Genomic DNA, 23,378 nt, shown 5'->3' on the forward strand with positions numbered 1-23,378 from the left:
TGGAAGGAAAAGTAGGGTTGAAGTAGCTGGGGGGAGTTGTGCGGCCAGAGCACCTGTGCTCGGGTGTATGTTAATTTGTTTGGAAATATTTATCTATGCATACAGAGATGGTGCACTTGATGACTAACTATATTTATGCTGCACTTACATGCTTTTTCTCCGCCTTTAATGCAATCAGTGCACATTATGGAGGCATGAATATGCAAATGTTGAATAAAGCTTGAATTTTTTAATTAAAAAAGCTAAATCAGGGGAATTATAAGCACCCAATTTAACATTTTTAAATATGAAATGAAATGTTCTCCTTCATTCCCATTCATTGCCATGGATTTTGTTGATATTCAGCATGGAACTTGATTATTTTATGCCTATCTGTTTTTAAAGGAGTTGGCTTGGATTTTGGTGAGATCAAGGAGTGTGGGGGAAGGGCACAAGTGAGAGGAAAATGATTGACTGAAGAGTGACTTTTTTCCTGTCCTGGTTGATGTTGCTGGCACATGAAGCAGCTTATGGCTTGTGTACTTGCAAAGAGTATCAGCGTATAAATAGTCGGGAATTGCATTTCCAAAAGGAAGCATTTTCCCCACTCAATCTTCTCTTAATTCAGAAAAATTACTTTTAAATTGATGTAACACAGCAGCTTATAGCAGTTACATTATTCTCCCCCATGAATAAATGCAGACTTCTTTCTGCTCCTGGTACAAACCAACAGACAAATGCACTCTCTTCCGGCTTCACTCTTTCTGAGAAGGAAAGGTACTCTCTCTACTGGCTTGGGTTGAGAGCCCGCTTTGCAATCAGTTGATTATTTATTAAACACTTCCTCATGTGGGATTCAGAACTGTCCATAATTAAATTACAAAAACTCATGCCAAGCTCCTTGGCGTTTAGAATCTTCCATGGTCAAACAGCTGGGTGATCTTGGCCAAGTGGCTGGTCATGATATCGATAGTAATTATACCTTATAATTATGCCGCAGTTTATTCAAAGGACTTCCACCTGTGTGCCCTCGTTTAATTTGAAAACAACCTCTGGGCCTCAAGCGAAGAATGGGTCAGGCCATTTTCAAGACCCTTTCGGAGCTACCATTTTGAGTTCCATAAGGTGTTTAAGTGGGGACAAAAAAAGAAAGGGCTAGACTAATGATAACCACATTTAACCCTAATTGATCTGCTTGCATGAACAAATAGCAGAAAATCTAGTCTGTGGTGACAGAACGATGCTTGGTCCATGCTTGCCAGTAAACAGTCTCTCAGACTTTGTAAAGCTTTGCACTTAGGTTTCCTGGTTTGGTCATTTTATAGGAGAAATTCCTCCTGTAGTTTATCTCATCCCTAGCATATTCTACCAAATCTGCCTTCACAGTTTCAGGCATGCAGTCTGGAATTCTCCAAAGAATGTGAAATTCTTCAAAAGCTGAGGTTCTCCTTACAACAGCAGAGAGAATAAAGTGCTCAGGGAGTGATTGAAACATCGAATGAGTACTGACATCAAGCTTGTGGCTACATCAAAATTTGAACCCATGTCTCTTTCTTACCTTGTCTTTTCTGATGGAGGTGTAGCAAGATGCTACTTTGTAATACACAGTTTAAACTGTATGTGGCTTTTATTTATACTCAATGGAGGGAAATATATATATTTTTATTATGTTTTGTTAAAAACATAATATATATATTAATGGTTTTAAATAAATGTTTTATTTTGAAACAATTCTAGATTTACAGAAAAGTTGCAAAGGTAACACAGAGAGTCCCTACACCCTTTACGCAGTTCCCCCCAATGTTAACATCTTCCATTATCATGATACATTTGTCAAACCTAAGAAACCCTCATTGATACATTACTTTTTTTTTTAAGATTTTATTTATTTATTTGAGAGAGTGAGGGAGAGAGAGAGTACAAGCAGGGGGAGCAGCAGAGGGAGAGGGAGAAGCAGGCTCCCCAGTCAGTGGAGAGCCCGACCTAGGGCTCAATCCCAGGACCCTGGCATCATGACCTGAGCCGAAGACAGATGCTTAACCAGCTGAGCCATCTAGGCGCCCCAATACATTACTTTCAACTAAACCCTAGACTTTATTTGGATTTTACCAGTTTTAGGAAAATACTTCTAAGTCCCAGATGTCTGAGTTTGTGTCTGAGGTCAGCTCAGCGGCTTCAAATTCTATGAACCTGAGTTTAAGGGATCAATGTTATTGGATCACAGAATGGCACATTAGTCAAGCATTTTAGGATCCGCACAGTGCTAACACATTTTTATAAATAAGACAAATAAGCTCTTTGGGGAAATGAACATCACACGGGGCCAGCATAACTTCAGTTGCCCAGCATGTTCTCCCCAGTGGCTCCAAAGAGCGGTCACTTGAGTTTGGCTGGCCTTTTCTTAGATTCTTAGAGAAAAGAATCCTGCGTACACTGACATACACTCATGCCACATGGAAATGGAAAGTTGTGATGTGTAGAAAGATCCCAATTCTCATGGTCTTTTCAATCTAGGAAACGAGGCATTTTATGGCGTAAGCCTTTGCAGAATGGGTAGGTGGACTTTAAGAAAGGGGGCTGATTGAGGTTTACTTCCAGCTGGAAACGCTAGAGCGTAGAAATGAGTCATCCCCAAACCATCCGGGTTTCCTGGGGGTAGGCATTTCATTTGGGCTGTCGGTGTGGCTGTGGGTTAATCCCAGGTACATGTAAGGTGGTGTGATCTTGCATGTCAACACAGCGAGGCGCGCAGGAAACGCTCTGTCAACACGCATAACCATTAGTCTATCTGCAGCTGATGCCTTTGAGCCATCTTACTGAGAATGAGGGCGACCCGAATACATTTCTCTCTCGCAGTACAGATGGATAGCAGGAAGCCGAGCAGATGCATTGTGGCTAATCGGGCAGAGGCGCAGCGGGGTAACGAAAAGCTAGGATTCTCATGCCTTCATGAACCTTAATTAAAGAGCTCGGTGCCTCCTTTTGTTTTATCTGTTGCCAGTGTTTGGTCTCCTATTGTGACAGGGTTTTTTTGGGTTTTTTTGTTTTTTTGAGTAACCATCAATTTGCTGTGAGAAACTGATGGGGAGACAGAGGAGTGCTATGTCTGCGAACGAGCAGGATGGTTGTGGCTGCCCAGGAGTTAAGGAGGTGCTGCTCTTGCAGCTGCAAACCAAGCCTTGCAAGAGCCAAGCACAGAGGAGGCAGGAGAGAGGGTGGGAGGAATCCAGGGTACCTGCGAATTCATCCCGCACCGTCTTACGCAACAGCCGACAGAAACCAAACATCGTTAAGGGAGAGAGAGCTAAATTATTGAGTAGACTCTTCAACAGCAGGCGAGTGGAAAAGACATCTGCAGATTTGTGTTTCACGCCCCAGTAATAAATACAGTGTTGAGAGGAGAAATCTGTCCTAGCAAACGCGTGGGGATGGGGACAGACTGCTAACAGGCTGGCTCTTCCTCTTGACAAGATCTGAGGCAAACGTTGTTGGCTGGGTCCAGTGCCCTTCCGTGTGAGCTGGAGGAGGGAAAGGAGGGGGAAGAGATACCTGAGCTTGGAAATAACTAGGTGTCCGATGGCTGAGCGATTAACCCCATGGCAGTTCAAGAGAAGCCAAGAAAAAGCTGGATCCTGTGGGGAATGTGTCTCCGAGCAGGGTCTGGATGAAGGGATGACCCTTCAGGGCAAGCTCCTTGAGGGCAAGAACGATCTCAGTAAATATTTCTTGGGCCTAGTTTTGTAGGTGCTTCTATTTTTTTTTTTTTTAAGATTTTATTTATTTGACAGAGAGACAGACAGCGAGAGAGGGAACACAAGCAGGGGGAGTGGGAGAGGAAGAAGCAGGCTCCCAGTGGAGGAGCCTGATGCGGGGCTCGATCCCAGAATGCTGGGATCACGCCCTGGGCTGAAGGCAGACGCTTAACGACTAAGCCACCCAGGTGCCCCTTGTAGTTGCTTCTAAATAGCACCTCTCACATCTATTGCTGGAAGGCCACAGAAAGAAGCATATCCTCCTGATACTTTGCACGTAAAGATAGTTGGGTCCACTTGGAAAGGGCATCAAGTTAGGAATCAGACGTCCTGAGGTCTATCTGCAGTCCACCTTTTAAATTCAGAAGAGCCTTGGCAAAGACACTTAACCTCTCCCTGTGCCAATTACTCAGGACAATTTGTGGTGACAAATGATGACAATGAGCTAGTCAAACTGCCAGAGACTGTTGTCTCCTTACATCTTCGTCATGCCTACATGTAGACATTCACATTTTTAGAAAACTGTCTCATTCCATCACTCGCCTTCCCTCATCCCCCAAAGCAGTGAGCTCCAGTTATGGGGATTAGACCAGAGGCATCCAGAAATGAAGATATTCAGATGGTTTGGGCAGTGGGCCATCTAAGTGTGAGATCAGCCCTGTTTAGAAAACCCCCAGTGCAGTGCCCCTTCAGAGGGACTGTGCTCACTCACTTATCACTAGGAGCATACAAATCCCAGCGACTCAGGCTCAGCGGCTTCGTTCCTGCCTCCTGCAGCGCCTGCTTGACCTCAGATCCCTGCTCCTATCCCCAGGCTCACAGACCAGCTGGCTTCCTATTCTGGATCGGGATATCGACCTGAGGTCTGCCATGTTCTGGTGACCCACTGGACTCTTCCTCGCATGCTTCTCTGTAATATACAGTAAATCCAAAATGGTGATAGAAATGAGTCTTGACATGTGTGGGTTGAAGCCTAGTGTTTCATCAATTATAATTAGTAAGTTATTAAGTCAGGCCAGAGACAGAAGCACGGAGTGGTCTCATTGTAATCGCCAGTCTCACCAGAGGCCAGCTGACAGGCCATGTGGGAGATTCATGCAGCCCATGTTTGGAGAGCCCCACCTTGCGTTTTCTTCTAGTAGAAGAAGATTGGGGAAGAAACCACTCCATGGCCCCCTTCTCCTCAACTGGTAACAGGTTTTTCTTTAAAGCACTTACCTTTCAGAAGTACAAACTGCTGTAGAAGCCTTAGCTCAATTACCTGTGAACCACAGAGTATGATGTTCCTACAAGAGACACCAACCTTGTAGCAGATGAAGATTGATCAGTTGTGGGTCAGACTGGTAGAAGGCGCCTTCATTTTCCTTTCAATTAAATCTCAAAACATAGAATTTCCTATTCTTGATTTTTTTGACCTGTATTGCAGGTGTGCGATACAGAGTGGAAAGTATGGATGCGGATTGCTCATTTTGACTGGAGATACCTCGTTGACTGGCCTGGAGGCTCTTTGGATTCTGAAGCCTCGTTCTGCAGTTCGTATGTCTATTTAGGTTTGTTCTGTCCCTGCACACATCACTTATGTATCTCTAGAGGGCCAGCGCCGACTGGAGCTCAGCAGAACAACTTGGAGAAATGCACCCGTGCACTCCCATCAGCTTCGTGAGGATGTTTCTTACGTTGTTTGGGATTTGTGTTCGTCTTATGGTGACTCCGCATCTGAGGCTGAGTGGGCACCTTGAACTGGCTCCAGGGCATGATGAGAAGCACTAGAGTTAGAGAGTTGATGCAGCCCTCGCACTTTTTTGCTTCTTGTCCTTCTGATTCGGCCAAAGACAAAAATTGAACCCCCACTGGGTGGGTGCCGACGATCATCTGGGAGGCTGTGAACAACCACGTGGAGAGGTCGTGGATCATTTCTAGGAAGAGTGGCGAAGAGAGCAGTGAAAAAGTGAAAGTGACAGAAGCAAGTTAGCATGCCCACCACCAAGGATCTTACCGTTGTGCTAATTAGAAATAACCTTCCCAGCAGATTGATTCAGGGGCGTTTTCCCTGCGCCCAGGGTACACGTACTGCGGCTTTCCACTGGCAAACATGTCTATCTGACGCTCGGCTTTCTGGTTCATTTGATGGTTGGTTTTTGGTTTTTTGGTTCTTTTTTTTTTAAGTTGGTGAGTTAGATTTTAGCTATAAATACTCTAAGTTCGTGAATAACGCTACTGTCCCCCAGTTTAGGCCTCAGGATGCAGTCACGGAACTTTAGAAGACATGAAGGTGGTGGGATAAGGAATTAGACCCCTGATGCATTTCCCTTCACTCCTCCCTCTCACACCTACCCCATCCAGCTCCCACATGTATTCCTTGCTTTAAATGTGGCATTTTGGCATTATGGCAAAAAGGATGAATGGAACCAACTAGGACATGGGGCCTCTGACCCCCTTGCCCTTCCTACTTGCCTACCCCAGTCCACATTTGTGTCTGTCTCACCCTTATTGAGCAGACGCAACCCCATCTCTTGGGAAATCAGGACCTCTGAGGCTTTTGATGTGACTTTGTCCTCGGGGTGATGGTCCTTTGGCTCTTTTCTTTCCTGATTGACTGGAAAGCCTTTCCTACTTATCACCAGAGCTGTCTCACTGCCCCCACCCCTCTTACAGATTGCTCTGGGGTGCTTCAGAACCCAGGCAACTGTTTTTGGCAGCATGCCTTTGAATCTCGATAAGGACACCACTGTCCAGAGTTGTTTTGAACAACCCCTAATAGCTTTAAGGGCAAGCAGACCAAATTGTATGCATCTCCAAAATGATTTGGAAAACCCAGGATGGGGCTGATTAGGGGGAACTAGGCCAAGGGTTGCTCATGGTTTTTGGCTTTCCCTGACACAGCTGGCCTGTAATACCTCTGATGCTTGAGATTGCCCTAAATAGTGTGTTAAAGGTTCCCCTAATAATAACTACACTATTGCATTTCCCAGATCTTGTCACACGAGCAGAGTTTCCAATCTAAATGTTCCCTTTACAAACATCTTGAATTCAAGGGTCTCGTAAGAGTTTCTGGGTATTTAACAGAATCTCAGGGATCAAAACAGTAGCAGGTGTGTCAGCCATGAGAACTGTTTAAGTAGTTAGGGTTCTGAAATGACTGTGAGTTAGCACCTCATGGCAGAAGGAGTTAGAGCAGAAGCTGGCGAAGAGTCTCTGGAGAAGATAAAAATGTTTAATGGGCACAGGTGGCAGGCAGCCTCTGAGATGGCCCACCTCCTGGTATTCAAGCCCTTGTGTAATCCCCTCTCTTAAGTGTGGGTTGAACCTAGTGACTTGCTTCTAATAAATAGAAGACATGATGTGATATCACTTCTGATATTCGTTTATTGTGACCTCTGTTTTGTTTGTTCTCTCCATTGTTTGCTTGATGAAGTCAGCCGCCATATTGTGAGCTGCCATATGGAGAGAGTCACATGGGGAGGAACAGAGCGAGGGCCCTGACCAACAGCTCATGAGGAGCTGACTCTAGCCAACAATCGCTTGAGTGGACTTGGAGGCAGATCCTTCCCCAGTCCAGCCTTCAGATGACTGTGGCCCCTGCCAACACCAGGATTGCAGCCTGTCAGCAGCCTGTCAGCTGCCTTCTGAGGCAGAAGACCCAGGTAAGCTGCACCCAGATTCCTGAAGGTTAGAAACTGTGCGATAATAAATGTAATTGTTTCGAGACACTAAACTTTGGAGTAGTATGTTATGTGGCAGTAGATAACGAAACCAGCATGTTGAATAGTTGACCTCTGGTATCCCTCCCAGACCGGGGATTTGTGAATTTTCAGGAGTTAAAAAAATAAGACTCAAAGATATCAACTATATTGATATCAAAGCTCTTCTTTCTTTTTCTTTCTCCTCTCTTCTTATTAAGCCCAATAAATAGTTGTGCGTATCTGTTGGGATTCATTTTTCCCTGTATTGCAGGCTTGTCAGCTAGCTGAAATCTTATTAGGCTAGCCAGAGAAACTGAACTAATTCAGGCAAGAGTCTTTGGGAATTCTAGGAAGTCCACCAGGAAAAGGAAGATACCATCTGGTGGCTAATGTAGTGTGCTTTGCATGTGAAATAAGAGCGATCCCCGCTCAAATAAGCGATTCTGAGGTATCATTGATTGCTTGGGGTCTCAGCAGTTCTTTCTAATCTAAGCTATTATTTTCACCTTTAGCACCAGGACTCATCAGCCCTGGTACTGAATGGCTGCTTCGGCCATCTCTTTAAGGAGCTGCCACAATTGCTTTCTGCATAGATAGATCTGTGACTTAAATGCTATTGGTTCAATGAAAGAACTACAGTGCTTCATTCTGACTTGAGGAAGCCCAGGCAGGGTTTTGCCACTGCAGTTCCAAAGATCTATTACTCTGCTGGACCAGCCCACCAAGTTAATGTTTTGTATTAAGATTTCTAGTCTTCATTCCTAGGAACAGAGAGGCAAGTGGCATGCTAACGCTTGATGTTGTTGAAAGAAATAAAAGATGTAGCTTGAAATTTAAGCAATTTGCATAAAAGAAAAATCTCAGCACGGTGAACCGAATTGCCCTTCTTTTCCCCACCAGGCACATGGGCAGACTTCACAATGCTTGAGCAATGGTGTATTTTAAACCAACAAAATGATCTAGAAGACAGACCCTAAGGAGTTCAATCGTGTGAAAAAATTGTCTTGTGCTCTCCGCATATCAAGTACCTAGAATACATTAGGAACAAGTGCTCTACTGCCTGCTTATGCTTCTAAATAGCGTTCTGATTGTAAATTGTGACTAGCAATTTATCTTAGGAGCAGTTTTGCTCCAGGGGCGGAGGTGGAGAGACAATAAGGGACGTTGCAGGATTGCAATGTGTGGGGAGTACAGTTCTCACCTGTACCGTCTCGTCCCAGTGGCCTGGTGTCATGAACAATGTCGGCCACTGAGTGGTTCTTGAATGTCACTTATGTGTCAGGATGGTGGTTCTTGAATTGCACTTAACGTACAAGTTTCCGTCTGCTAAGATTTTCACAAGACAGTGTATCTCTCTAGTTCCTGTGACATACCAAAGAAAATATATCAGTGGATGTAGCTCAGGAAATGGAAACCCGGAGTTTAAATCCTTTTTTAAAACAGTTGTCATAGGAGCACATGGGTGGTGCAGTCGGTTGAGCATCCGACTCTTGGTTTCGGTTCAGGTCGTGATCTCAGGGTCGTGGGATCAAACCTCATGTCATGTCAGGTTCTGTGCTGCGCTGGGGAGTCTGCTTGAGATTCTGTCTCCCTCTGCCCCTCCCGCTTGTGTGCACTCGCTCTCTCAAATAAATCAACACATAAATAAATAAATATCATAAAGTGTACATAACATAAAATTGACTTCTTGCGACTATCTTGAACTGTGCGATTTAGCAGCTCTAAGTACGCTCACCATGTTGTGTATTCATTAACACCATCTAGTTTTAGAACTTTTCGTCACCCCAAGAGGAAACCCCTTACCTATTAACTAAGAACTCCCTGTCTTCTCTCCTCCTCACTCCGGGCAGCCACTCATCTGCTGTCTCTCCAGATTTGCCTGTTTTGTATAGTTCATACATATGGGATCATAGAACATGTGGCTTTTGTGTCTGCTTCTATCAGTGTCAAGCTCTTTTGTGGCTTTTATCCATTGCGTGGATATACTGCATTTCGGTTATCCATTCGTCAGTTGATGGACACAGGTTAAACGCTTTGAACATTAACTAGAAGCAACATGCACTAAAACTACTGTATCTATGACCAATTAATAGATGGGCATATTGGTAGTAATCATTCAGGACTAAACTTCAGAAATGGGCTACTTTTTTTAGCCAGCAGATCACAGGAATGGACTCCTTTTTCTGAAAGCAAGATTTGTGGTTCATCTTTATCCTTTAAAATGGTGACAAACAGAAAAGTATTTGAAAGATGTGATTATCCTGGGGCGCCTGGGTGGCTCAGTCGGTGAAGCATCTGTCTCCAGCCCAGGTCATGATCCTAGGGTCCCAGGATCAAGTCCCACGTCGCAGGGAGCCTGCTTCTCCCTCTGCCTGCCACTCCCCCTGTTTGTACGCTCTATCTCTCTGTGTCTGACAAATAAAGAAAATCTAGGAAGGAAGGAAGGAAGGGAGGGAGGAAGGAAGGGAGAGATAAGGGAAGAAAGGAAGGGAAAGAGAAAAAAGATGTGGTTATCCTGAGAAAACTGGTCTGCTGAATGCTAGAGGACTTATTTTACAGGTTCTGGCATTTGCAGGCTGAAGTTATTATGAGGAAGAGTTGGTCCCAGTGGCATGGTTGTGGAGAGCTTTCTGGGAGGTTCTAGGAGGGAGGTCTAGGAGCTGTCTCCTGGGTGATGTGTGTGTGTGGAGGCGCTTTTCCTCAGCCTTTCCGGCTAGAGTTTTGTCAATGCTCATGAATGATTCTACCTCAGGCATGCAAGCGATCATCCCCTATCAAAGACACTCCATGGGGCTGGGGTTTCTGTTACTGCAACATTTCCCTGTTACTCCCAGTGTTACTGCTGCACGTGGCAGTGTTGAGCTTGGAGGCCGGGATAGAATAGAGCCGGGCAGCGGGTCTGACATGAGGAAATTGGGTTTGTGTGGATAGAGGCATCTTTAACCCATATTCATGTGGGGATGAGGGCTATTCTGGGGTGTAACCAGAAACCTTGTGTTTGAAAGTGAGCTGGTTTAGAAACTGCTGAGGGTTGGTAGGTGTCACAGACGAGAGGAGTGGGGGCACATTTAGTTCTATAGTTTACACAGGTCTTGACCAGTTTTAACCAACTGTGCGTTGTGTATTTGGAGACTTGCATCAGAGTCTTCTTTCAAGATACTTCTCAAACTCTGGTAGCTCCATCATAGGAGGAAAAAAAATGCCAGCTTCTTAAACTGGGGATGTGGGAAGGTAGGTGTTAATTGTTGCGTGGTAGTCTTTATGCCTTCCATAGATTTTTTTGAAAAACTCATATGTGTTTTCTGATTTTATAACAGATTCTTAAAATGTTCTGCACAAGCTAAGTGGTTACAATTAAAATGAATAATAATTGCTTTTCCTTTAGAAAAAAAAATTAGCCCATACCTTTAATTAGATCGCTGTGTGTACCACCCAGCGTCTGTTTGTGTGGTGCTTGCCGGAAAGTCTAAATGTGTGACACTGAATAATAATGTCCTGACTCTTCTATGCTGCAGACCCCAGATGTGGTCTGCCACTTCCACTCCAATTACTGGTATTGGAACTTCTCCCTGGCCCACTTCTGTAGCTGTTAGGACAAGATCCCAGACTGGTTCACGTCTGCAAGTGAACATCGTGTGGGTAAGAGTTGAAGTGATTCACGAACCGTGAGCATGGCTTAGCTCCCTCTGGAGCATGGGTTTTGAGGGAAGCTGCGTTGTCTTTCCAGAAGGGTGTCATCAGCGTACCTTAGCCATGCTAATGCAGCACATCCTAGAGTAACTGCACATGGTTAAGCATGACTCTAAGTGTAAAAGAAAACTAACATAGAATTTGGGATATGGTTAGTGCTCACTACACGATCCTTCATTTGAAAGCATTAGGAAAAGATAGAAACAACTAAGGCATATTCCAGGCTTTTTGGCACAACCTGCAAAACATTTTTATTCTTTTTTTTTTTAAGATTTTATTTATTTATTCGACAGAGATAGAGACAGCCAGCGAGAGAGGGAACACAGCAGGGGGAGTGGGAGAGGAAGAAGCAGGCTCATAGCGGAGGAGCCTGATGTGGGGCTCGATCCCATAACGCCGGGATCACGCCCTGAGCCGAAGGCAGACGCTCAACCGCTGTGCCACCCAGGCGCCCCAAAAGGTTTTTATTCTTGACTGAGACAGGATCAAAAGGATTCTGTGTGATTCCGTGTGTATTCTGTATACCTCTCGTGGGGGAGCTTCTGGATGGAGGCATTGCATTTGGTTTTTTTTCTAGAGTCCAGATCTTCATATAGAAAACTACATTTTTTCCCACCATCTCCGATGAGTGGGCATCCCATCTGTGTTTGGTTATCTTCACCAGCACGATCTCACTACTCTAATTTCTAACCTTGAAACACGTGCCTCATTTGTACTTTGTGCACAGGAAGCTCACCAACTGCCATCAGTCCCCGTGATTCTCAACCAGACCGACTGCACTCTGGATCAGCTGCATGAATTGCAAATTGTTGGGGGAAGGTTGCCGGAAACGTCTTACCACTTCTAGTAGGCTGCCATAACTAAGTCTCACAAATTGGGTGGCTTAACACAACAGAAATGTGTTTTCTTACAGCGCTAGAGGTCAGACATCTGAATCAGGTGTTGGCAAGGCCGTATCTGTCTGCAGGCTCGGGGAGGGTTCTTCCCTGGCTTCTGGTCGGCTCTAGCTTCCCTTGGCTTATAGATGGGTCACTTCAACCTCTGCCTTTAATGTCACGTGGCTTTCGCACTTCTGTGTCTCTATCTCTTCTCTTCTTACAAGGAGACAATAGTCATACTGGATTAAGGGCCCATGCTACCCCAGTATGACTTTATCCTGACCTAACTAATTCTATTGTCAGCAACTCTATTTTCAAAGATTTTCTATTCTGAGGTACCAGGGATTAGGACTTCAACATATATTTTGGGAGGACACAATTCAACCCATAACACCACTAATCTGTGTTTCTGTGTTCAAAAAAGGAACTCAGCCCTGCTGAGTCTCTAGAGAAAAGATGTCTCAAGACTTGTTAAGCACGGGAGAGCTGTAAGGGTGTCACCTCGAGTTGTCCTCTGATACCCAACTGTATTACAGAAGGTTTGGCAAAAAGATACAACATTGCTGATTAAATGAGTGCTCACTGAGTGGTCTGATTTTATTCCCCGCCATCTTGAGACTCACTGAAGTAAATATGTACTGCTGTGCTGTAGGGGGCGGTCAGAGCAGAGCTCACTGAAGGACCGCCCACGTCCCCCTTTCTGCACCCCAGCACAGCATTCCTTCCTGTGCGGGGGCCAGGTGCACTGCCACAAGTTCAGTTAAGGTTGCTGCTTCGGAAGAGACGAATGATGGCAGGAGAGGAAGAGGGGGAGTTAGGCGGGAAATGGGGCGAGGAGAGGGGTAGACTGCCTTAGTCATCGGGATTATCTGGATGACCCCTGGGGGCCCCTGGGAGGAGACATGTGGGTCGCTTCTACATCCCAATCACCTGAGTTATCTGCCAGGCCATTCTGTGGTGGGATTCCGGGGGGAGCACAAGGAGTCCCAGATGGGGGTGGCGTGGGATGCTGGTGAGCGAGAAGGTCTGGAGCAAAGACATCGTTCATTTGGTGGGTCAGAAGCTTGAGAGGAACACTGATGATGGTATATCCACCTCCCTTGTTTGTGAGAGGAAAAGCACCCCCGCCAGTTCGCTTCAGGCTTATCGTCTACACCATTCCCGTTCCTTCCTTAACGGAAATGGTTCATTTTTTAAAACAATTTTGTGACTTACTGAGTCAAATCTGTAGTTATTGGAATACTTTCAGCTACCGCTGGTGAGGGAAAATTAAAACAAATTGATTATTATCCCATAGTTCCATAGTTTTACCAACTCCTGCGAGCGTCTGCTGCCCTGAAGAGGGCTCTGCCCACACAGTTCTCAGCCCTACATGGAGTGGTGGTTCACCCGCTGCTTGGAGAGTCAGGTGTCTCCCTCTTTCAGTGAAGTGAGGTTTTTTTGCCATAATAGGAGAAGGAACTGAAGAAGGGGAATGAGAGAGGCAGAAAAGCTAGGTGAACTGAGGTATACTTTTCGCTTCTCCTTTGGAAACTCCATTTAAATCTTGGGGAGAAAGCATCGCCCAAAGCCCTAGAGCCCCTAGAAGAACAGCGAAAGTTGGCACCAGAAGAATTTGCTGCATTCTAACCACACTTCCCGGTCTTGGAAGCGATGCACTGCAGGGTGGACACGGTGGGCAGCCCGGTGCAGGAGGAGCTGCAAAGCCCCAGGATGGATCCCTACACTGTCCACTGCATTGCTGGTGGCTGCAACGTCCTTTGATTTGTGATTAGCAAGATTTGGGGCATTCCACTGGCATTTCTCATCTACTAGAAGAGAGTGTGCTGGATAAAACTGTGAATTCAGACTTGATCTGCTGCATTAAAATATAGGAACCAAGCTGTCAAATTCTCTAAGAGCTAATGAAAGGAAAATTATCATAATGTGGTCTGCAAATAAAAAAATATATGCATATATATAGTACAAAGGCAAGCAGTGCTTATTGCAGAATATTTAAAACATGTAGAAAAGCTCTAAAATGAAAATAAAACTATTTCTACTCCGACCAGCTAGTGATAACTATTGGCGTGTTGACAGAGATCATTGACAAATATAAACATACTCCCAATTTGACTGTATTGCTCATACTGCTTTGTAACATTTCCCCCTAAACAGTATTGTTAATGATTTCTTAAGGTGTTAATTATTCCCGTAGAACTGATTTTAAATGACGAAATAATATTTCATCAGATGGCAGCGACATAATTTATCTAGCTGATGTTCTAATTATCGGTCATTTAGCTTGTCTCCAGCTCTTCGCTGGGGCAGGTGGGGCTACAGGAAGCATCCTTGTGTGAAACTACTAGTGCACTTCCTCATCAGGTCATTGCTTTGTTGTGTTCTTTTCGGTATTTTTGCTGCTTTCTCCATACATCCGTATTCACGTAGCAATAGCAATTTCAGGTTGTACCTGTGTATTGTGTTAAGGAAGCTCTTGTTTTATTTGCTCCCACCCATGAAGCAAGAGTATTTTCCATTTTATTATTTTTTTTAAAGATTTTATTTATTTATGTGACAGAGAGACAGCCAGCGAGGGAGGGAACACAGCAGGGGAGAGGGAGAGGAAGAAGCAGGCTCCCAGCCGAGGAGCCCAATGTGGGACTCGATCCCGGAACGCTGGGATCACGCCCTGAGCCGAAGGCAGACGCTTAACGACTGTGCTACCCAGGCGCCCCTATTTTCCATTTTAAATGTGCTTCTTGGGGCACCTGGGTTGCTCATTCAGTTAAGCCTCTGCCTTCAGCTCAGGTCATGATCTTGGGGTCCTGGGATCGAGCCCTACATCGGGCTCCCTGCTCAGGAGGGAGTTCCCTCTTCCTTTCCCTTTCCCCCTCTCCCCCGCTAGTGCTCTCTCTCTCTCAAATAAATAAAATCTTTTTAAAAATCTACTTCTTAAATAACTAGAATGAACTTAAAAATCGTTATATTCATCTACAAAACACGCTGGAACATGGGACTGTGTATTAGTCTGCTCAGGCTGCTGTAACAACATACCCCAGACTGTGCAGCTTAAAGAACGGGTATTTATTTTCTCCAAGTTCTGGAGGCTAGAAGTTGAAGATCAAGGCTCTGGCCCTTTCCGATTCTGGCGAGAGCTCTTTTCCTGGCTCGCAGACAGCCTCTTTCTCACTGTGTCCTCACATAGCCTCTTCTTGCTGCACACGCTCATGGAGAGGAGGGAGTTCTCTGGCATTTCTTCTAATAAGGACCCTACTCCTGTTGGATCAGGGCCGCACTGTTATAACCTCACTTAACCTTAATTATTTCCTTAGTGACTCCATCTCCAAATAGAGTCACACTGAGGGTTAGGGCTTTGAAATAGGAATTGTGGGGGGCACAAGAATTCACGCCATAGCATTCTGCCTCTGGGTCCCATGAATTCATGTCCTTCTCACATGCAAAGTACATTCATTCCATCCCGACAACCCCCAGAGTCTTAATTTATTCCAGAATCAATTCTAAAGTCTAAAACCCTAAGTCTCATCTAAATATCACTTAAATCAAAACAACAATTGTTGGAGAGGATGTGGAGAAAGGGGATCCCTCCTACATTGTTGGTGGGAATGCAAGTTGGTACAGCCACGCTGGAAAACAGTGTGGAGGTCCCTTAAAAAGTTAAAAATTGAGCTACCCTATGATCCAGCCATTGCACTACTGGGTGTTTACCCCAAAGATGCAGACGTAGTAAAGAGAAGGGCCATATGCACCCCTATGTTCATAGCAGCAATGTCCACAATAGCTAAATCGTGGAAGGAGCCGAGATGCCCTTCAACAGATGACTGGATTAAGAAGTTGTGGTCCATATATACAATGGAATATTACTCAGCTATCAGAAAGAACGAGTTCTCAACATTTGCTGCAACATGGACGGCACTGGAGGAGATAATGCTAAGTGAAATAAGTCAAGCAGAGAAAGACAACTATCATATGATTTCTCTCATCTATGGAACATAAGAACTAGGATGATCAGTAGGGGAAGAAAGGGATAAAGAAAGGGGGGGCGGTAATCAGAAGGGGGAATGAAACATGAGAGACTATGGACTATGAGAAACAAACTGAGGGCCTCAGAGGGTAGGGTGGTGGGGGAATGGGATAGACCGGTGATGGGTAGTAAGGAGGGCACATATTGCATGGTGCACTGGGTGTTATACGCAACTAATGAATCATCGAGCCTTACATTGGAAACCGGGGATGTACTGTATGGTGACTAACATAATATAATAAAAAATCATTAAAAAAATAAATAAATAAATATCACTTAAATCAGATATAGGGGAGACTAGAGGTAGGATTGGTCCTGAGGCAGAACTCTGCAGCTGCGAACCTGTGAAACAAAAGTTATGTGACTCCAAACTGCAATGTTGGCCCCGGAGAGGGATAGACATTCCCATTCCCAAAGGGAGAAATCTGAAGGAAGAATGGGGCGACAAGCCCCAAGAGAGTCCAAAACCTAGATAAGCAAATTCCGTTAGATCTTAAGGTTCAAGAATGATCCTCTCTGGTTCAGCGCTGTGCCCCCCAGGCCCACTGGGGAGGTGGTAGCACCCCTAGGCTCTTCAGGGTGGCCTGTATCTTCCCTCCTTCCCTGACTCTCTGCCAGCGCCCCACCTACACAGCTCTCTCCGGCCCCCCGAAGCTGAAGAGGGGGCCCAGTCTTCTGAATCTGAAGGGGAAGCAGTCTTACCTTCTGGGGCAGTGGTGGGAATGGCAACCCTGAGGATCTCTGAATCACCTCTGGGGCCATTCTTCCTTTCTCTTGAATGATAATGTATGCTTGCCGCCTTCCTTCATTCTGTTGCTTTTTTTCTGTTTCTTTTTGTCCCAGCCGGCAGTGTTCCTGCTGGTATAATCCTGGTTTCGTCTGAGATGGTGGAGTAAATGTGTGGTTCACACCCATCCTAATAGCTTCATCAGATGGTTGTTCAGCCACATCCTTAGTGTTTTCAGAACATGCTTCCTCAAGTTTTGCAATGTGGGTAGGCTTAGAATTTTCTAAATCTTCAGAGTCTGATTCCTTTTTTTTTTTTTAACAATTCTTTCGATTTATCTCTCTCCCCTTGCATTTTTTCTGTAAGCAGTAAGGAGAAACCAAGCCACCTCTTCAACACTTTGCCTAGCTGTCTCCTCAGCTAAATATCCAGTTTGTTCATTTGCAGTCTACCTTCCAGAAAGCACTAGGACACAATTCAGCTAAGTTCTTTGCCACCTTGTAACAAAGATCACCTTTCCTCCAGTTACCCATGACCTATTACTCATTTCTGTCTGAGATCTCGTCAGAATGGCCTCAAATATCCCTATTTCTCCTATCCTTCAGTTTGTGATGATGTATGTATTCTTCAGGAAGATGGAGGCTTTCTGTGTTTTCTCCTCTTTTCTTTCTGCATCCTGACCAGAGTCCCCTCTAACAGCTGTAACTCTAGCAGTAGTCCCTTCACGGCAGTCTAGGTTTTTCTGGTGTGCACCTCAAAGCCCTTCCAACCACCACTCATTACCCAGTTCCAAAACCATCCACATTTTTAGGTGTTTCTTACAGCAGCCTGCTTCTTGGTACCAAATTCTGCATTAGTCTGCTTGGGTTGCTGTAAAAAAGACCATAGATTGGGTGGCTGCAACAAGACATTTATTTTCTCACAGGTCTGGAGGCTGGAAGTCCAAGATCAAGGTTCCAGCTGGTTCATTTTCTGGTGGGGACTCTCCTTCTGGCTCACAGACACCCACCTTCTCACTGTGCCCTCACATGGACTTTCTTCCGTGTGTGCATGGTGACAGAGAGAGAGGGCATTCTAGCAAGCTCTCCGGTGTCGCTTCTCTTGGGACACTAATCCTATTGGATCAGGACCCCTCCTTTATGACCACCCTTAAACTTAATTACTTCTGCAGAGGCCCTGTCTCCAAATACAGCCACACCGGAGGTTAGGGTTTCAGCATATGAATGTTTTGGAGGAACACAAATATTCAGTTAATAACAGACTGAGATTTTGAAACTTAATTATAAGTCCTTATCTTTGTACAGTACTTTTTAATTTTTAAAGCACTTTTACATATATTATCCCATTTCATTTGAAAGGCATCCTGTAATCTTCAAATTTCCCTCAGGTTAGCTTCTATGAAAATTAGCATGTTTTTTTTTTCAAAGTAATACATGGATATAGTTTTCAAAGTCAAATAATAATAATAAAAGCCTTATGACAACAACTGAAATAGTCCTTCTCTACCAACCATCCACCCCACCCCACCCCTCTTGGGTCCAGCATTTCAAAGGTAGCCATATTAATGCCTTTTGGCACGTTTGTTCATATTTCTAAATAATATTCCTGTGTATTAATTATTCTGCATAAAAAGTTGCTGCAAACTTAGTGGCTTAACATGATATACATTTCTCCGCTCATTATTTCTGTAGGTCAGGAGTTCAAGCACAGCTTCATGGTGTCCCCTGCTCAGGGTCTCACAGAACTGCAACCAGGATGTCTGCTGAGCTGTGTTACATTCCTGAGCTCGGAATCCTCTTCTAACCTCACATGCTTGCTGGCAGAAGTTGTAGGACCGAGATCCTCGTTTTCCTGCTAGCTGTTAGCTGTGACCTGCCCTCAGCTCCTCGAGGCACCCAGTGTTCTCTGCCGCCTGGGCCTCTCACTTCTTTCAACAACAACAAAAATCTCCTTTTAAAGACTTCACCTGATTAATTCAGGTCCACCAAGGATAATCTCCCTTTCATTTACCTTGAAGTCAACTGATTTGGGACCTTACTTGCACCTGCAAAATTTGTTCACCTTCGTCATATTCTGTTGGCTGGAAAAAGTCAGCTTCCACTTTCACTTAAGGGGAGGAGGTATCCAAGGGCATCACACATTGGGGTCACCGTAGAATATCTCTGGCACGGCCTATAAGGCTGTATCTGATCAATCAGTTTTAGATAGCACCAAGTTCCTTTTTTGATCCATAGTATTTTAGCTCTTATACCTCCCTTCTTCTCCTTTCTCTTCCCCTTTCAGTTTAGTTATATCACTTTAAATTAAATCCATATATGAAACTTTAGTCACTGTATCATGTAAATTGTTGATGGACATTTGTCATATTTTGTACCTGCAGGGTCTCCTTTGAACACTGCTGCTCTTTTTGAAGAATTATCTGCCTAATGATTCCACCCTCTGCCCTGCACCTTGCGTTTGGCCATTATCTTCTAGATTCTTTTTTTTTTTTTTTAGAGATTTTACTTATTTATTTGAGAGAGTGAGAGAAAGAGAGCATGAGTAGGGGGAAGGGGCAGAGAGAGAGAGACAAGCAGACTGCCCACTGAGCAGAGAGCCTGGCGTGGGGCTCTATTCCAGGACCCTGAGATCATGACCTGAGTCGAAGGCAGATGCTTAACTGACTGAGCCACCCAGGCAGCTCTCTTCTAGCTTCTAATGTTGCTGTGGAGATGCCTGCTATGGATTGAATTGTCCAATATTCGTATGTAGAAGTCCTAACCCCCAATGTGACTCTATTGGGAGATATGGCCTTCAGGAGGTAATTAAGATTAAAGGAAGTCATAAGGATGGGGTCCTAATCTGATAGGATTGGTGTCCTAATAAGAAGAGGAAGAGAGGGATCTCCTTTTCTCTACATGTACAGAAGAACGTGAGGGCCCAGCAAGATGGTAGCCATCTGCAAGCCAGGAAGAGAGCTGTCACCAGAACCTGACCATGCTTCCACTCCGATCTTGGACTTCCAGCCTCCAGAACTGTGACAAAATAGCTTTCTGTTGTTTAAGCCCCCAGTCAACACGATTTTATTATGGCAGCCTGAGCAGACTAACACAATGCCCCATGCTGTTCAGACTCCTGCTCTTTTGTATGTAACCTAGGTTCTCTTTCTAGAAGTGTTTAGGATCTGTTCTTTGTTTCTAGAGCTTTGAAATATGATCATGTATCTTGATGTGCGTCATTTAAAAAAAATATTCACTCCATGGACATTTTCAATTTGGAGATGAAGTTTCACTTATTTCAGTTGTAGATTATTTTTTCTTGCATTATTATTATGTTTTTCCCTAATGTTTGCTCTGTTCGCGCTTCCTGGGACTTTTGTTATTTGGTTGTTGGACATTCTCATCTAACCCTTTATTTTCTTGCCTTTTTTTCTCTTCTTGTCCATCTTTATCATTTTTTTAAAGTGGGCTTTATCGTCTAGTTGCTTTTTTGAACTTCCAAGTGTGGCTCTCATATTTTCAACTTCTGGGAGCTCTTAAATGCTGATTATTGTTGTTGTTATTATTATTATTATTAAATAGTATCTTTTTCTTGTTTCATGAAGGTATTATCTTGAAGTTTTCTTCTGCTTTCTGCATTGTCTTAATTTCCTCTGAGTTTTTTGGGGGGAGGGGTGTTTATTTACAGTTTTCTTGATTTTGGGAGTTTTCCTCAATAAAGGTTGAGAAGGGGACCAGGGTCAACTTGTTTCCCATACAGAATTCCAAACAATGTCCCTGTTTTATCTCCTACTGCACAGTACCTCCTTCATGTTGAAAATGGTATCTCCAGTACCTTTTCTGGACTTCTGAAATAGAGAATGGCTTATTTCTCAGCATTGCCGTCCCTACCAACACTTAAGTTTGAACTTCGCCTCCTCTGCTATTTACCGTTTCTCTGTTTTCTTTCTGTCTTTATGTGTTATTGTTTCAGTTATAGATATCTTCTAGATTCATTAAACAGACTTTGATTTCCTACATCTTTGTTGTTTTGGGTGTTTCTAAGGATTACTTTCAAGAGAAAAGGGCCATAAATACGTTTACTCTACCATCTTGAATCCCAAAGCACCCCAGATCATTTTAGAATGTTTTTTTCTACTTCTCTGGTAAGGGGCAAGTATTTTGAGTCCCTTGTCAAGATAATGGAATTTGAAGCCAGGAGAAGGATGTTGCACGTCACACATCAGATCAATGGATATAGAAGAAAACTGGAAAAACTCAAATTCCATCAAGGATTTTTCTGAAATGCAAAAAATAGATAAATGGTCTATTTGGATTATGGAATTTCCTGTTTGATAATGCCCATTGCCTGTAACTAGTTGGTCAAAATTAGATTTCACAGAAACATGATGTTTTGATTACAATGTTAGAATTCTACAGCAGGACATACCATGTGATTCAAACTCCCTGTCAGACTGAATTTTTGTAAGCCATATTTGTTCAGCCTTTACAAAAACAAAGAACTTGGCTATGTGCTACTGGCCAGGACAGAGCAGAGTGAAAATGACCACATCAGATTTACATGGGGGATGGTAGAACGCTACCACTTTTCTCAAAAAAATCAAAATGAAGGCTAGTGTTCCCCAGTGACCAAAGGGAAAGATCTGGAAGTTGGCTTTGGGCTTCAAAATGATGTTCTGGTTCCTCTCTCAAGGCTAGCAAAGGAATAATATCTTTAAAAAGGCTTAGTCATTTTGTGTTTGCTATTTACTGAACTCAAAACAGTATGGTTTGCATTAGCAGGACTTCTGCAAATAAAATTGTGTGGAAGGGATTTAAAACAATTCTCTGGCTTGTATGAAAAATGAGCCCACAATTCCTGGCCCCTCAGAGTTCCTTGTGGGAGTCCTGGTGTCAAGTGATCTTCTACATGCCGGGGTGGAACGGTGAGCCAAGCAACATCTGCATCTTTTTAAAAATAAACATTTGCATGTAGAACTGAAAATTTCTTCTTCTTCAGCCCCCCCCCTTTTAGTGCTAAATAGATTGATTCATCATATATGCACACTAGTACTTAGAGAAGAATTGTCAACAGATTTTAAATACATGTTTGAGGAAATTCTGTGGTGATTTCTGTGTAACTATTTTGGAGCCAGGGTTCTTCACTTTCCTTCCAAACATTGTTTTGTGTTCAAGGAAAATTTCCAGTAGCCCAGCTTACAGGTGCATATGGGCAAGACAGCTTTTGCCTAGGAACAGGACTCTCTGGTAGGATTTTAGGCACTCAGAAAACGTTCCCACCTCTCCAAATAGATTTTTGACAGTATTACTCCCTGTTAAAGCCTTTTATTCTACATCTAGAAATAAATATATACTTCAGCAGCTTTGGGAAAGGTAGCACAATGATTTAAATTTCCAAAGGTACAGATGTCCCAGACCCAATTGTGAATCTATGCCTTAGCATGGCAGTGACAGAGAGGAGGAGCCGAAGATGTCAATAAAACAGGAGGAAAGAGCTTGGTTAAAAGGAGGATTTTATGGCGAGACAGGCAATATGATTTGAAAACCACAAAGTACTTAGCTGTCAGACTCAATTTTTAGAAGCCCAAAGCCAGAAGGGTTGCAGAGACTAATGAAGGCAAACTTTTCCCACTTTTCAGTTTTGCTGAGGGCAATCCCTGCAGATGGACTGGGAACAGGAAACTCTCCCATCACGCATGGTGAAAAGGCAGAATGACAGAGTAGCAAACCAGACCCTGACGTATGGTTTCCCGGAACACTGGGTGAACGCTGGGTTAGACTGGGTAACTCTCCTTTCTCCTCTGTCTGCCCAGAACAAGTTCCTTGGCATACTCAGACCTATGAACAGGATTCCTCGTCTTGACAACGTGGCTCCAGTCAGGAAGAATGGGAGTAACATTCCTGGAAGTATTTGCTCACAAAGAGTTTCTAACAGTGAAGAAATATATTTTTTTGAGAGGGTATAAGGGACAGAACAAAAATCTTACTTTCTTTAAAAGTAAGGATGGTTGTTGAAAATAATACTTTATAAGTAGAATCCCAATTTCTTTATAATCCGGGAGAAAAGATTCTAGGTCATGACATTCTCCAGCTTAACTCCCTTTTATCTACAACAGTGGCTCCTTACCTACATGATGATGTTTTTGTTTAAAAAAAAAAAAAAAAGCTCTTTGTAGGAAAATGCGTGAGTGCATGTGCGCATCTTTACTTAACTTTCAGGAGCCTTAATTTTCACATGAAGAAACTTGACCTGTAGGAAAATCCAACTCCATCAGCTTGCATTCTAGACTTCAGTAATTTGGCCCCCCAGTGTACTTCTCCATTAAGGAATTATTTCTTTGAGATAAGACTGTGCCTGGATAGTATGCTGAGATCTAAGCCAAAATGATGTGTAATTGTCTCCAGACACTGTGTAAGGGAAGAAGATAGCATGGGGTAGCCAGCAAAGCACTGACGTGGGCATTAAGTTTTGTAACTTAACAAGTTTTGTAACTCCTTAGTGGTGTAACCTTGGGGAGAAAATATCATTTAGTCTTTTGGGGTCTCAATTTCCTCATCTGCACAATTAAGGGGTGGTTCACTGATCTCTCTTGTTTCTCTTACCTCTGAGTTCCTAGACTTTATGATTCCAGGCTATCACCACCTCATGTGGGGCCAGTCCCACTTC

General features: G+C 43.9%; 1 protein-coding gene across 2 annotated transcripts in view; it reads left to right on the forward strand.

The window, feature by feature from the left end:
* Window positions 1–11,372, forward strand: part of CDKAL1 (CDKAL1 threonylcarbamoyladenosine tRNA methylthiotransferase) — a 673,848-nt gene extending 662,476 nt beyond the window's left edge. The window contains exons 17-18 of one of the 2 annotated variants that reach the window (XR_015722607.1): window positions 5,158–5,861; window positions 7,151–11,372. The gene's annotated coding sequence lies outside the window, so the exon portion shown is untranslated. Of the gene's footprint in view, window positions 1–5,157; window positions 5,862–7,146 lie in introns of both variants that reach the window. The other variant, XR_006779269.2, reaches the window with a different exon arrangement.
* The last annotated feature ends 12,006 nt before the right edge of the window (window positions 11,373–23,378 follow it).

The sequence above is a fragment of the Ursus americanus genome, chromosome 32 (assembly GCF_024610735.1).
Source record: "Ursus americanus isolate L20-20 chromosome 32, mUrsAme1.1.p, whole genome shotgun sequence".
Classification (NCBI taxonomy): domain Eukaryota; kingdom Metazoa; phylum Chordata; class Mammalia; order Carnivora; family Ursidae; genus Ursus; species Ursus americanus.